The following is a 16,513-nucleotide window of genomic DNA, read 5'->3' on the forward strand; positions in this document are numbered from 1 at the left end:
AGTGTGAAACTTCAATTCCGCAATCCACTTGAACAAAACCCTTACAAATCCACTGGTACTCCAGGCTTTGAATTCTTTGTGGGGCTGTTCAGGTGAGCTCTGTTAACCTGTAGCTTGCAGGGAGTTTCCACTCTTGAGTCTTTTGGCAGGCAGGTAATCCACAGGCCTGTAGTTTCAGAGGGTGCAGTCTTCATAGGTCATGCCTTGTAGTTCCTTGCACACAGCAAAATCTTCAGCAGGGCACTTCTTGCTTCATTCAGTTTCAAGCAGCAGATTTGGAGGGCTCTGCCCCTCTCAGATACTTATTCAAAATTCTCTGGGTCAAGCACCAGGTCACTGCTGACCAATGAGAGCAGGGCAACTCCTCCTAGTTATGACCACATCCGGTGGAGTGTGGCATTAGTTTTGTCCCAGAGTGCATCCTCCTTCCAAATCCATAATGGCTGATTTTCCAGCAAGGAGGTAAGAGCTGGCTAAACACACCCCCTGGGATATCTCATTTCCATGGACCATCCCAGTAACATCTGCAAATACCTTTCTTAAGCCTAGTCCTGACTTTGGGTCACTACTGTCAAAGTGGACTAAAACCCAGGCCTCCCCTCTTGCCTTTGAAGAGCGTAGTTTACGACGCCACCTCCTGGCCTGGCATTCTTATTGAACAGATCACTGCCCTCCCAGCAGCCTGGCTAATCCACTTAATTCTGACCAATCAGGGCAGACCACTGAAAGGCTGAATTTGGACTTACAAACAAGAAAGTCTCATAACTTATTGTATGTGCACTTTAGGAGAAATTCAACAATATAATATCGTTGGATTTAATACGATCATTCCGGGAAGTTAATCAATCAATCAATCAATCAATCAGGAAATTTGTATAGCGCGCTACTCACTTGGAGGGTCTCATGGCGCTTGGGGGAGAGGGGTCCGCTACTGCTCGAAGAGCCAGGTCTTGAGTTGCTTCCTGAAGGCGAGGTGGTCTTGGGTAAGACGGAGGTGGATGGGGAGGGAGTTCCAAGTCTTGGCTGCCAGGTAGGAGAAGGATCTTCCTCCCATGGTGGCTCTTCGGATGCGTGGAATGGCGGCGAGGGCGTGGCTGGTCGATCGTAGCTGGCGGGTGGGAGTGTAGAAGGTCAGGCGGTTGTTTAGGTACCTGGGGCCCAGGTCGTGAAGAGCCTTGTGTGCGTGGGTGAGGAGTCGGAACGTGATTCTCTTGCTGACAGGGAGCCAGTGCAGGTCTCTCAGGTGTCCGGAGATGTGGCTGTGTCAGGGGATGTCCAGGATGAGTCGTGCGGAGGCGTTCTGGATGCGTTAGAGGCTTTTCTGCAGTTTTGCTGTGGTTCCGGTGCAGAGGGTGTTTCCGTAGTCCAGTCGGCTGGTGACGAGTGCCTGTGTGACCGTCTTCCTGGTTTCGGTGGGGATCCATCGGAAGATCTTTCGGAGCATGCGTAGGATGTTGAAACATGATGATGAGACGGCGTTGACTTGTCTGGTCCTTGAGAAGTCTTTGAATGGTCCGGCTATTCCTCTCCTATCAATATTTATTAATCAGTCACTTACTACCATGTTAACCTATGGGGTTTGCTATGGGGAAAATGACTTGCGCCACTTTTGTAGCACCAGGGCTTATAAAACCATATTTTATAAGTATTTCCCTAATTTCTACCGGACCCCCACCCCCTGTGCAACTAGGGGAGACTTCAGGGGTTCTGAATCTGCAGAAATATTGCAGATCACCCTTACCCAATTCTTCCAGCATCAAAGTCGAATTTGAGCACCTCTTTAAGACAATGTGGGGAGTGAAATGTAAAATTTCACTTTACCCAGGCTTCTAAAAACTCATTTTATAAGGGCGCTCCTTATAGATAACTGACCCCCCACCCCTGGGATACCTAGGGGTGACTTTGGGGGTCCCTAATATGCAAAAAACATGGTAGGTTTTTAATTTTTAGGGGCCCCTACCCCCAAAGTCGAGTTTGGGCACAATTTAAGGTTTAAAAAACTGTCCTGGCCACCAGTGCAGCTTTTAAACTGACCTCAGGCTTCAGCACTGCACACATGCTGGTGCAGAGAATCTGCTGGCCTCTAAACTGCCATGCCCCAGGATACTGGAGACTTCTAGGTAGTTTCAATCCCCTGTCCTATTACATACTAGGGGCTTAGGTGGTAGATCACGCCAACTACAGGGGTACCCCACCATACTAAAGTGTACCCTAGTGTAGGTTGGCTGTCTTAACTGTGGTCTAATGTGTTCCTTTTGGCTTGGCTCTGGCCCTGGGCCTGGTTAAACAGAGCCCAGGGTCAGTCAGAGTCAGTTACCACCAGTTCCAGTCAGCAAAAAGTTGGGGGGTGCCCAGGGCACAGGATGACTTTGCAACAGAAGTAAAATGTCAAACTACTGGGAATAGAATCACTGAAGATGGGGAGGTTGAACAGGCTTTTGTACAATTCTTCCAAGATCTCTACACAGAGGATACAGACCTGGACAGGGATTGAATAGGAACCTTTTTTCAAGATATTAATCTCCCAATCCTCAGTGATGAATTTAGAGAAGTATTATCTGCCCCCTTCACAATAGAAGAAATTCATAGCGCAATAAAAAGCCTAAAGAAAGGCAAGGCTGCAGGACCTGATGCTCTCCCAAACAAAATCTATTTCCATCTGAAAGAAGAATTGGCTCCCATTTTGCTTGATCTTTTTAAATCGGCATATATTTTAAAATAAGAACTCCCTCCATCCTGGGACCTAGCCACAATAATCATCTTATTAAAACCAAATAAAGACAACATTGATTATAAATTGTATCATTATAAAAAGGTTGGATCGGATGGTCGGCCTCTTGATTCACAATGATCAGAAGGGTTTTATAAAGGGTAGGCATTTACATGACTTAACCGATGAGTTGGTAGGCGCAATTGACTTAGCAATGGAAAGTGCCAGCCCCCTAAAGGTGATGACATGCGACGCAGCCAAAGCGTTTGATAGGGTTAGTTGGCCTTTCTTTCAAGCGGTGATCCAATGTTTTAACCTAGGTCACAATTTCATTTCTGCAATTAAGACTCTCTATAAACATCCATCAGCCTGAGTCTTAGTGAATGGCATTTTATCTAAGCAGGTTACAATAGGTAGGGGCACCAGGCAGGGGTGCCCAATTTTTCCCTTATTGTTTAGTTTGTATATAGAGCCACTCGCCATTAAAGTAGGAACATGTAAGAATATCATACTATTCTCCTGTAACGGGTGGGCTAAGAAAATCGGCCTTAATGCAAATGACTTGATGATATTTGCCGGCCATTTTTAGGACTCAATAGTAGCCATTTGGGAAACGTTAGAGAGTTTTGGGGAAATATCTGGATATGCTGTCAATCCAGCCAAGACAGAGATTATGAAATGGAACACAAATTACAGGTGTGACCTAGTCCGACATAGCATAAGGTATTTAGGGATCGAGGTGGTCAAGAAACTTGATTTATTATCAAAACCACATTTTGATAAAGTTACTTCTAAGGTCAGGAAACAATTACAACAGTGGGAATCGTTACCTCTGTCTTTCCTAGACAAGTCTAATCTCCTGAAAATGGCAATTGTACCTAAATATACCTTTTTATTTGACTCTATTCCATTAGAGTTTAAGAAGGACTGAATAAAGAAAGTGCAAAGCTTTTTTTCTAGTTTTCTTTGGGGCAAGAAAAGACCTAAAATAGCTTGGCGGAAGTTCAAGTAAAAAAAGGAAAATGGTGGAGTAGCCGGTCAAGACCTCTTTCAATACCAGAGAGCCTTCCATATAACACATTTCAGTCAGCTTTTAAGACACACTGCTGACCTCTTACCATTTTTTTTAGCTCTTACTTTCGGCCCTATGGATTGATCCAGCTTTTTTCTTTTTAAATTTGGAGACACGAAACCTTAAAAAAAGGTGAGACTGAAAATTCTTCAGGCAGCATGTAAGGTATGGTTGCAAACATGGGGGATATTGCAAATTCCTTATTACAGCAACTATGCCTCAATCTGGAAATTGCCTGGAACACCAGTTTGTTTACAAGACTCTCTTGCGGTTCCAATTAAAGAAAAAGGAATTGACAGACGGGGCCAATTGTTAGAGGGCTCGGAACTAATTTCTTGGCAGAAAATACAGGACATTACAGAAGGTTCTGTCTCCAAATTCAAATATTACCAATTGCTAAACTGGGCCAAAGCGTTGAGAAAATGCATAAAGGGAAACTATTTTTCAAAATTAGTTTTGTCTCCACCGGGTCGAAATGAAATTTCAACATGAAACTGGATGTCGATACAGTCTCATGAAGATTCACAACCTTGGTTTAAAGCAACTTGGAGGTAGGAGCTACCCAACTACGATTTGGACATACTATGGCAAGTATCTCTATCTTTTTTACGGCACAGTGTTAAGTCTGCACCTCTAAGGAAAAATCACATATTTATTATCCACAAGGCATATTAGACTCCGCAATGGCTCTAATACATGGAGAAGTGCCTAAAGTGCGGCGAAACAAATGCAGATGAAGCACATATGTTTTGGCGGTGTCGTTCCATCCAATTCTTCTGGGAAAAAGTAGTGCAACGATTTCCAGTATTGTGGGGCATGAAATTAAAATGAGTCTAGCGCTGGTCATTTTCGGAGTAATTCCAGATGAAGACCATATAATTAATATAACTAAACAATATAAAACCCTTATTTTTTTGTTAATTTTGCTGGCGCGTAGAGAACTGTGCATTAAATGTACTTTACTCGTTTCACCTATAGCATGCAAATGGCTCAATTCTATAGAACTGCAAAATTAGACAGGGCAACATATAACACAAAAAAACAAAATGTTTGAACTTATGGGATAATTGGTGTAAGAATACACCTCCTTAAGAGGAATTTCTACAAGTATTCTTTTCTTATTTCTCTTTTTTGTTTTTTCTTTTCTATGTTTTTTCCCTATTTACTTTTTTGTGTGTATTGTTTAGTCCTATGATTAGGTAGTAGTATAGCAGATTGTCAGGGATTGTCCAAGATGGATTGATAGCCCTGGACCGTAAATCCGTATATACTTGTGGTAATGGAGAAAAAAGGAAAGTGGCTAGGCCAATAAACTGTCAGAGATGCTGTATTCCACAGGAAAGAGATTGGACAATACTGACTAATAATATGAATGTCACAGAATATAGATTGATAAATTGGTTAGAGCCTATCAGAGACACAAATAATGGCCTAGCAGTTAAACTTGGTGATTTTTCTCAGGTCACGCCACATTGCAGAAGCCTGGTGAGTCAGTGCCTGATTACATCTTAAGGTACAATGAAGTATGGGATAACAGTGCAGGGGTATCACACACAACAGAGGCGTATAAAATATTAGTTACTCAAACTCTTATGAATGCATTGTTAGCTTTGGTTGCCCATAGTTGTAAACTGCGCCACCCTGATTGGTCCACTAAAGAATATCAAGAGTTGTGCACACTTCTCATAACCATGGAAACAGATATTGGGGCATATTATCAACGGCCAGCGATAGTTATAGCTGGATGTGCTTACCAATAATTTTATTATCGCAGGCTATCTCTGGAATTTATCGCCCTGGTAGCGCATTATTAACAATGCGTTTCTCCAAGGTGATAAAAATTCCAGAGATAGCCACAGGGTCGTATCAGCATAATCCACCCCAATGTTGGGGATAGGTAAGTCTGCATTTTAGCAGATGTTAGTTTTTGGAGAAAACAGCCTTTTTCTCCAAAGACTAACGTGTGCTAATGTACTGTGTTTTAATTTGTTGTTTATTTACTCAAATAAAATGTGTTTTAATTTGTTGTTTATTTACTCAAATAAAATGTACAAGATTTTCTGTATGATTGATTCATGTTAGTTCTTTACTGCTCCGTATTATGTTTATATTGTTTGATGATTGTGTATGATTAGTGTAAAATTGTAATCTACATTTAAGTTTACCCAAAGGGGATTTCTTTACTGACATATTGTCTTTTGGTACCCTACTCCTTTGGCTTTGCTGGGTCCCTCTCTTTTGTTGGAGCTAAAATACTGGGGCAGCCTTGTAAATATTGCAATGTGAACATCAGCGATATTTGCAAGGTTGTCCATCCGGGGTACGCCGAGTGACGCCCACTTTGCATCTTATTAGAGATGGAAAGGGAGGCGTTGGGAAAAAGGGTGCTAACATGCGATTATGCATGTTAGCACCCTCTTGTGAATAGGGTGATAGTTTTAAGCCAAAAAAGCGCAGGTAAAGCCCTTGTAAATATGTCCCAGTATTTTTAGGATAAGGAAGGGCACCACTAAAAATGACAAAAAAATGATGTTGCAGCAAGAACAAAGAGAGGAGGAGCCAGATGGAATGTACTATCATGGGGCACCGCATAGACAGTACAATGGACAAGGACACCAGAAAAGAAACAAGAGTGGGGCTCAGTGGTATGTCTGCCACATATTCCAGCCCAATGCCAAGCGTCACCTATGGTGGAAAACAATGCCAAGGAAAATGCATTTCCTGAATGTATAAAGCATCATACTTAGGACATTTAAAAATTTGCAAGTGAACTAACATATTAGAATTTGATGATACCACAGGTAATTGGAACATAAGGGACAGACAGTTAGTAAGTAGGAACTGGACAGCTAAGGTACAAGGGAAACAAGTGAACTACACATTACTGTAACATCACTGTAGATGGAGAGACACTATTAATAACACCTAATGGTATTCTATATGATCCATTAATTGAGCTAAAGAATGATTATGTGATTTCTAAAATATTAGAATATCCCTCATGGTCAGCTCGCTGCTTACACATGGCACAGTGGGCAAATGTTACGCTTATAAATTCATCATGGAGTGGTTACAAAAGGTGTGATCAATTTCAAAACACTTTTCCTGAAAGGGTATGCCTTCCTCTCAGTAAATATCTCACATTGGACACACAGTTACAGGGCGTTAGGCAGTTTATTTGTGGCACCAAAGCATTCAAGGTACTTCCCCGGCACTGGAAAGACATGTGCCGTATTTCGTATCTTACACCAAACATTTTAGTTGTGTCGCACATTGCAGTCCATGACCCATTAAATTTCGGGTGTTTCGCTCATAGATTTTAAATAGATATACATGCGCCTATTCTGGAGGCTAGACAAGGCCTATTCTATAAGGTAATGCGTACATTCATTCCTGGATATGGGGTATATGATTTAGAATTGCCCATGTTAACGTGTCTGCTGAGCCAGCTTTAGCATTCAATGCAACAAGAGATGCACTTCACCAGTTCCAGATGGAAATAAATTCAGTGGTTGCCATGACTATTTAACATAGAATTGCACTTGACCTCCTAACACTACAACAAGTAGGACTGTGTGTTTTATTGAATTCCTCTTGCTGTTATTTTTTAAATAATAGTGAAAACATAGCAAGGGATGTGGCCCAAATTAAGCATGCACTTCAAATATTCTGTGGAGCACAGAAAATGACTCATTCTGATGATTGGTTCTGGCTATGGTCATGGCTAACAACAGGATGGTTAAAGAGCTTAGGGGCCTATTAGCATAGCAGGAGGATCACCACCGCCAGCCCGGCGGTGGCGATCCACCCGCCAAATGACCCATCTTCGCCCCCGCCATATTAGCATGGAGAGGGGCACCGCGGCAGACGGAAAGACTGTGAGCCGCTTTTCCGCTAGTTGGATTCCTGGCCAGGCAGAAAAGGCCCTCAACATGGTGGCGGTGCATTGCAGGCACCGCCATCTATATTAGGATGTGCCATTTTTAGGACCTTTCCATGGTAGAGACTCCGCCATGGAATGGCCTGCAAAATTAACTTTGGGGGCCTGTTGTGGGCCCCCGGAGGGGTGAGGGGCTGCACCTGGGGGGTACCCACGGTACTCCTCAACATTGGCATACACAAGGTGGTAGGCACTACACGGTTCCTGTCACATTGTACATGCCAATACACAACATGCACATATTGCATTGTGGCGGGTGCTGCTAACAGCACCACCCACCGAATGTAATATGTGCGGGATGCCATCGCCAGGGTGGTGGTGGCATCCAAATTGCCATGCAGGACAGCTGCAACTCTGGCGGTCGGTCCCTTGTACCATTACGTCCGCCCGCAAACATAATGAAACCCTTAGGGCACTATTACAATGTCCATCTACCACCTTAACAGTATGCGAGTCGCCCGAAAGGGGTGCGTCGGCCCCGCTGTGCACATTATGATGCGCCCGCCACAGTGGCCTCATTTTACCTCACTTTTTAAAAAGAGAGTGCAACTATCTCACCACTTTTTAATCAGTGGGGGGCGTGAGGGCCGAAAGAAGGCGGCATGGACATGTACATACATGTGCCCCAATCCCGGTGAACTGTTGGAGAAGGGTCAGCAGCTGAAGGCCCTCAGCACATCAAGGGCACAGAGGGCACAGCCATCCCTCCCTGTGAGTGACACACGCTGTCATCAAGCTGGCATGAACTCCAGGGGCTGCCCCGGCCCTTCTGTGTATTTAACTCTGTTTTCTCTAAACTGCACTGTTTACATTTCCATATGTAGAAATCACTCTCAAGGCCAGTATTCAGACTTTGATCCCAGCTGTTGCCTTTTATTCCAAAGCTGCAGCCTGGCCACTCTTGTGGGAAGTTTCTTTGCTGCAACTGGTTCCTGAGCCCAGAGAGGTTCTTGTCTTCAGGCAGGTGAGTGACCATTTATCAACATTCAGTTCAAGCCCTACATGTTTTAAGCATCTCATGGCGCATATTTAAACCGGTTGTAAAAATAGTACAAAGCACTTTTGTTCCTCCCAGGCCACGCTCATTTCTTTTGCTACACGAGTCTTAGAGCCAACTGCAGCCTGACAAGCTCATGACATGCTGTGGCTGCAAAGCACTTCACCTCGGGCACTGCAACAAAGTTTAAAACAAAAACAAGCATTGGCATAGCCAATAGGTCTCGCTTTTGGGACCTTATAAGTATTTAGTTATGCAGTACAATATCCTTGGTGCAACAACACCAACTGTTGCATGGCTAAACACTTATAAGGTCCGAAAGGCGAGACCTATTGGCTATGCCAATTCTTGTTTTAATTTAAAATGACTTGAGAGGATATATATTAAGCCCTAATGAACTAGGGCCTTAGTTTCTCATTTCTTTTCTTGTGCTTGAAGAGCATGTCACCTATTCTAAGGCTTTCATTTAAAAACAACTTTGTTTTATGCAGCTGTGATCCTTTGCACATCGGTGTACACTATGGAGCACGCGCACTGCAGCAAGAAAAGAAATATTGACCCATACACCTTATCAAACTGCCACTCATTGATTTTCCATCACAACTAAAGTGAAAACCAAAGATCTTTAAAGAAGTCATATTTTCTTGTACTTTTGACATTGGTGTTCTAGAGCAAAGCAGAAAAACGTAACTTATGTGTACACACAACTATAGTTTCAGCATTATCAAGAAGTGCTTATGAAGGCGGGTGCACTGCGGGGTAGTGATCCTCTGTATCTACAGAGGCACCAGGGAGTTGGTAATTTACATATAAGTGACGGTTTCAGAGTTTTCATATCAGTGGTTTATACTAAAATGTATGAAATGCTTTATCTACCCTATAGAAAGCAGCCTCCATGTTTGCGAAGGTAAACTACTGACATTTCAATCCCAAGCTGCTCCTCTTTTAAGTGATAATAAAGATGATTAAAGTCCCCACTATAAGCGCTTAGCAATCACAAATGGTAAGACTTGAAGCATATAATGACCATAACTAGGAGTTAATGAGTGCATCCTTCCTGTCATTCCAAGCCCCCTGCACTGATAATGTCTTGTTTGAAGAAAAAGAACAGTCTGTTAATTGGGCCTTTTAGCATGCAGGAATAATGTGTGATGGTTAGCAGGAAGGACCTAGTCATGACCTCTGCCACAGCTGGTGTGCAGGTAGAGGTCATCTACAATATGCACTGGAATTGGAAGTCAAATCTGTATGCAGTTTCTTATTTGAAACTACTATTATATTTTGCACTGGAATACAGTCCCCGCAGCATCACAAAAATCTATTAAACTCTGCTAAACACCAAAACTGGAGATTACACAACTCAACAAAAAAATATAAAATGTTTAAAAATTCCATTTCTTTTCTGCTGTGACATAAACTCCTAAATATTGTTTCTGCGGGTCTTCATACCCTCTTGCCTCACTTCTAATAAGGGCAAGTATGTGTCTTGGTTACATTAAGCTTTCACTGAAAAACGTTGTCCCGAATAGTTTGAAACGAACATGCATAGGGGTATTTTGTGTTGGAACCATGTGGTACACTAGTAACACCTCTACTGCAGTGGGACAGTCTTAAAAAGTATGGGCACTTTTTGTAGCAAACTATAATTTCACTTATCTAGTAAATAATTCCCAAAACAACATAGCACAATTAAGCCAAAGTAGATGGCTCTGCCAGAGGAGAGAAACTCAGATCAAACAACAACAAAAATGCCATTTACCAAACCAACAGCAGTATGCATCAACATCTGGGGGTAAACGGTGTAAAAGACTATCCACTAAGAGCAGTATGCCACGTTAACCAGAGCTCCAATAGATCTCACACGCCAATGTTTGCTCTAATATTCATAATGTACTCCACTGATTAAATAGTACAGAAATGTTAACTTGTGCCCTATATAACCAGTTAAAGCTTCTGTAGTTTGAGAGCGTGTTAAATGGAAAACTGGTGGCCTGAAAATACAAGAGAATCAGGTACCACACCCTTACATTATGCAATATAAACATTTTTTAAGGCTTGATATGTTGGTGACTTGGTTTTCTCGTAATTCTTCATGACGTAAACTGTTTTTTGGGGCAATTTACTTGTTTTATGTAAGTAATAGATCACCATTTTCATTTGTGTGTAGCTATTCTTCGTTAATTCGATCAATGGTGGTCCAATTACTTAAAGCAGTAAGCACAGAGAACTAGATTTAGCTGGTAGCAGTTCGAAAAAGTGAAAACACAACACTTATGTTATCTAACCACACACGCATACAGCGTACAAAGCAAGGAATAGACAATTGGTTTAAATTGCAGCCATCATTTCCCGCTTCAAAATGGAGCCAACTTCAAAGGACATCAGAAGGGGGAGGGAGACGGAGAAGACCATGCATAAGTAATACATACCTCTGCGGTACATGCTCAACTTATTAAGAACATTTTGCAGCAATAAAAACTTAAGCTGCACAATAAATACCTATTTGCCGGAGAGCAGTAGGGAGAAAGCAGGGGTGGGGAAGGGATACAACTGATAATTACATTGTTAGCACTCGCCATGGCTATTGCAGATCAAATCCCCAATCAACAAACTGACTGTAACTACTGCACAGTATGCAAAGACGTGCACTCTTTCCATAGCCAATGGAGCCAACTTCAAAGGACATCAGAAGGGGGTAGGAGACAGAGAAGACCATGCATAAGTAATACATACCTCTGCGGTACATGCTCAACTTATTAAGAACATTTTGCAGCAATAAAAACTTAAGCTGCACAATAAATACCTATTTGCCGGAGAGCAGTAGGGAGAAAGCAGGGGTGGGGAAGGGATACAACTGATAATTACATTGTTAGCACTCGCCATGGCTATTGCAGATCAAATCCCCAATCAACAAACTGACTGTAACTACTGCACAGTATGCAAAGACGTGCACTCTTTCCATAGCCAATGGAGCCAACTTCAAAGGACATCAGAAGGGGGTAGGAGACAGAGAAGACCATGCATAAGTAATACATACCTCTGCGGTACATGCTCAACTTATTAAGAACATTTTGCAGCAATAAAAACTTAAGCTGCACAATAAATACCTATTTGCGGGAGAGCAGTAGGGAGAAAGCAGGGGTGGGGAAGGGATACAACTGATAATTACATTGTTAGCACTCGCCATGGCTATTGCAGATCAAATCCCCAATCAACAAACTGACTGTAACTACTGCACAGTATGCAAAGACGTGCCCTCTTTCCATAGCCATGAGACTGAGGGAACACACAAGTTACTGGGTTTAGATAGATCTAACCCACTCAGCATATTTAGAGCTGTACTTACCGGAAATGGCCCGTGTGTCGCAAGAACAGTATCAATAAGCATTGACGACCGAGAGAAAGAGAGCCCGGGAGTCGTGTGTGCGCGAGCGCTTAAAAGAAACACAAGTGGTGCGCGCGAAAGAAGGAGAGGCATATATGTGCATGTCGCGCGCGCTTGTGCGCATGACAGCAGGCTGGCAAAAGCCAGCCTGCTGGTAGCACTTTTTAACCCTTTTAATAAATGACTCGCCAGGGCAGCGTATGCGCTGCCTTAGGCGAGACCTAACAACTGGTAGTTACATTCTGGAAGGATACAGGCAGACAGGAGACAACGGACCTGGCAACCATTACTGCGACCTATAGTGCCTTTTCTAACAAGCATCGACAAAGCCAACTGCTCCGACATTTGTCCTGTGCATGCATATATTGGCATAGATCACACACATGTACACCCATATGAAGATAGCAGCATGCATATCGATATACAGCGCACCTATATCAGGGCACATGGAACCCAGACACTACCAGACATGCAGTCACTGACTGATGCAGACAAACACTTTAATGCTCAAAGAGAGAACCCTACAGACACACACGGATCAACAACACACAATGGCAGTCACAAATCACACATGCAGGCTTCAGTAGCTAGACAAATTTACTGACGGAAAGAGAAGTCAACAAACAGACGTATTCTGACTTCACCACCAAGTGATCTTTAACTCCTCTGTACCCAGGGTGATTAAACCAGTGGTCAATTCCCATTCAGTCCTTGGCCTCTTCTTTGGTGATGGGTTTGTTGCATGTAAGCATACTGAGTTTTGAAGACCCTAGCCCAAAGGCAGAAGTGCACCATACATATTTGAAAGAAGGTAGGTGGGTTCTGGGAAGGGAGGTGGCTGTGCATGTAAGTCTGTGGTATATGTGTGACCCTAGCAGAAAGGCAGTGAAGCAATGTACATGACCGTAGACAGGGGGGTGGTTCTGAGATGGGAGCTGGCTGTGTAAGTCAGGGTGTGATGATCGTGTGAACCTAGCAGAAAGACCATGAGCACCATATATGATGGAAGGCAGAGACAGAATCAGAGGGTGAGTCTAGACAGAGGTAAGTATGTATGCAGCAGCAAAGTACTATACTCAGTCATGACAGGAGTCCCTGTTTCTGCAAGAGGATCATGGAGACAGACATAAAAATCATTGGCAAAGATAATACGTCTGGCCTTTTTAAAGAAAGTCTTTTGGTTGGCGAGTTTGTGCGTGTGGTTGTGTGAATATGTGAGTGGGTGAATGTGCAGCTGAGTCAATGCTTAGATGGATGTGTGAGTGAGTCACAGAGCTCATGGTTGACAGGTTCACCATTGCCTTGGGAGAATGGTGTACAGCGCCGCTGCAGTCGCATGCCAAGAGGTGCAGCAGGATGAGGGATTCAGGAGCTGAGACGGTGAGGGGCAAAGATGGAGATGCAGCAGAACAAGGGATACAGGTGCAGTGGAAACAGAGACACAGCAGGTGCAGCTGAAGAGAGGAGGTGCAGGTGCAGCAGTATAGGAGGAGCCTGAGAATGGACTGTTATGTTATTAAGGTCTTGATAAAGCGCATGACTCTTCCCCAAAGGGATATCTGGGAGCTTGTGACCAGCAGCTAGATGCAGTGGAGGCAGCGTTACAACAGGCTAGTGCATGCACTGATGCACAGGGGAGCTTGTTCCACTGGTGAGGGCCAAGATAGCAAAAGGCTTGGGCACACATTATAGCTCAGTGAGTATGCCTGGGACATAGAAGAAATTGAGAACTAGATCTTAAATTCCTGTTTGTGAGGTGCAGAGTGTATATGTCCTAAAGGTACTTTGGGCCACAGCCTGACAAAGATTTGTGGGTCAGGCAGAGCAGTGTGGACAGTGCTCTGTTTCGAATGGGGAGCCAATGTATGGCTCTGAGCATCGGGCTGCCCGTGTCCTTGAAGGCAGGTTGTTTACCATACGGGCGGCGGTCTTTTTGGACAACCTACAATTCTGATAGAAAGGATGTATTAAAAGTGAGAATTAGGGCATTGCAATAATCCAGGTGGCTGATGGTTAATGCCTAGGTGAGTGTCATCCAGGAACTCAAAGGAAGCCACCGAAAGGTTTTCTTGAGAAGACTCATTGTGCAAAAACAGGTACTGCAGACAGAGGTAAGGTAAGGTAAGGTAATATTTATTTGTACACGATTAATTAAAATCTTTACAAAAATATAAAACACAGATAAAAACATTTAAACCACTAAGTAGTTAAGATTAAAAAGATCAAAGTTCACAATGGTCAGATCAAGGTTGTCCTCGGGTACTAATAAATGGGCTTCAATTGGTATCGAGTCTTTTTCTTGTTAAGTCAAAGAACTTCACGACCTGGCAGTTGAATTTTGTGTCACTAGAGTTGAAGCATAGTCTAACTGCCTGCCGGCAGGTCCGAACTGCATATGACTTGAAGGATGGAAGCAATGAGTTGCACCTCAAGTCCCTCAGTTTAGGGCATATACAGATCACGTGAACAATATCCTCTTTGCCAGATTTGCACAAGCGACACTGTTGCGAGGCCGGTGTTCTCTCCCAAGGTGGCAGGTGTGGCAGTATCGGGATTACGGCGAGGCGTAGTTTTAGGAATTTTTCTTTGACTTGAATTTTCATCCCAATATTGAGATATGGTTGTGGCTGTATTTTGTCGTAATCCCCCAAGGTTGCCCATCCGTGCGCTCTGTTTGCTAGGTCTTTCTTATCTTCGATCACTGAAATGATGCGTGCCAATTTTTTTGCCAGTTTTTGGAAGGACTAGAGATCTTTAGACGTTTCCCGTGTAGCGGACAAACCTAGGACTTCAATTGACTCAAAGAGGTAGGCTCTAGGTAGCGAGGAGCAGTGCCGTAGTAACTCTTCCCATACGTTGGCATTTAACGAGTTGGCATCTGCGTTACGGATCTTACGCCAGCTTGCTACGAAGGCACTCCGCCTTTCTAAAGTTTGCTTGACAATGCCGAATTCCAAGCGAATCTGGGCAGGGGAAAGGTATGAGGGGAGGTTAAAAATGGCCTTATAGGAGTTAGCTATGACTGTGTCCAGCAGTACGGCGTCCCTCCCGTGGAGTGATTCACTCCCATACGTGAGCTCTGGCTGTAGTTTTGCACGCAGGATTTCGAGGAATGGTTTAAGAGTAAGGTCAGGGAGTTTTGCCTTTAACGATTTTAGTGCTAGATAAGTCATTACAGCTTTCCCTCGGATGGAGTGAAGTTGAGGCCTAGAGTTGTTGTTTGAGTCCACAAGGATACCCAGATAGTTATATGAGGCTACCCTGTCAAGTTTCTCGCCATTCAGGTACCAACAAGGAGTCCGTTTTGTACTGTAATTGACAGTCATGGCCTTAGACTTGTTAAGGTTTTTTTGGGGGGCGTTCTTTGCTGAAAAGGCGTAAGTTGCATTCAGGAGATGTTGAAGACCTATTTGGGTACGACTGATCAGCACCAGATCGTCCGCGTATAGCAAATTTGAGAGGGTAATACGTCCAAGCTTAGGAGCATGATTGCGGCATTTGTCAAGTTCTGCAGGCAGATCCACTAAAAATAGATTAAATAAGATCGGCGCTAGCAGGCAGCCCTGTTTTAATCCTTTTCTCGTCCTCATTGGTCTTGAAAGGTGTGTACCTGCCCCAAGCTTAATTTTGATCCAAGTGTTGGAATGGAGCAGTATTAGGACGTCTAAGAGGTGCTTCGGAATACCCCAGCTGTATAATTTCTTCCAAAGTTTGCTGCGGTCCACGTGATCGAAGGCGGCAGTGTAGTCGATGAATGTAAGGAACAAGGGTGACTTAGTTGTTTTTGCTGCACCCATCAGAAGGGACAGAGCCATGCTGTTAGTTGTGGTCCCTTTGCCTTTACAGAAGCCCGTCTGGTTAAGGGGGATGATGGAATTTTCAGACGCCTATGATGATAATTCCTCCAAGATAAGACCTGCAAAGGTTTTTGCTTCTACGTCGAGCAAGGCAATAAGTCGGTAACTATTTGGGTGACTCTTCTTCCCGTGTTTGTAGATCGGACTTATGACAGACCCATGCCATGAGTCAGGAAGCGTCTGAGTTAAATTTGCGTTGTTGAATATTGGTGCCAGAGATGCACTCCAGAAGTCTGGATCTGATTTGTACACCATAGACGGTATTCCATTCGGCCCGGGCCCTCCATTGGGTCTCCCTTTTTTTATTTGCCTTCTGATGTCTGCTGGAGTAGTTTTAACTGACCCTTGCTCGGCGTCTTTTGTAGGACTTTCTTCCTTATTGGGATAGTCAAATTTCATTGGCATTATTCCTTCACACTCCCATATTTCTTGTGCGCTTACGACCATATGATGATTGAGTTGTTCCTTGCTGCCAGGCTTTAAGGTTTTTATATCAGGAGGCATTATTGTCGTGTCACACGTTGTGACATCTTCATTGAAGTGTGATAGTAG

At 43.5% G+C, this 16,513-nt stretch overlaps 1 protein-coding gene across 1 annotated transcript in view; it reads left to right on the plus strand.

Annotated features, from left to right (window-relative positions):
* The first annotated feature begins 8,560 nt into the window (after positions 1-8,560).
* The window catches only part of LOC147710102 (uncharacterized), a 671,165-nt gene continuing 663,212 nt past the window's right edge, over positions 8,561-16,513 (plus strand). Inside the window, exon 1 of the mRNA XM_086919316.1 lies at positions 8,561-8,686. The gene's annotated coding sequence lies outside the window, so the exon portion shown is untranslated. The remainder of the gene's footprint in view (positions 8,687-16,513) is intronic.

This window comes from Lissotriton vulgaris, chromosome 5, assembly GCF_964263255.1.
Source record: "Lissotriton vulgaris chromosome 5, aLisVul1.2, whole genome shotgun sequence".
NCBI lineage: Eukaryota > Metazoa > Chordata > Amphibia > Caudata > Salamandridae > Lissotriton > Lissotriton vulgaris.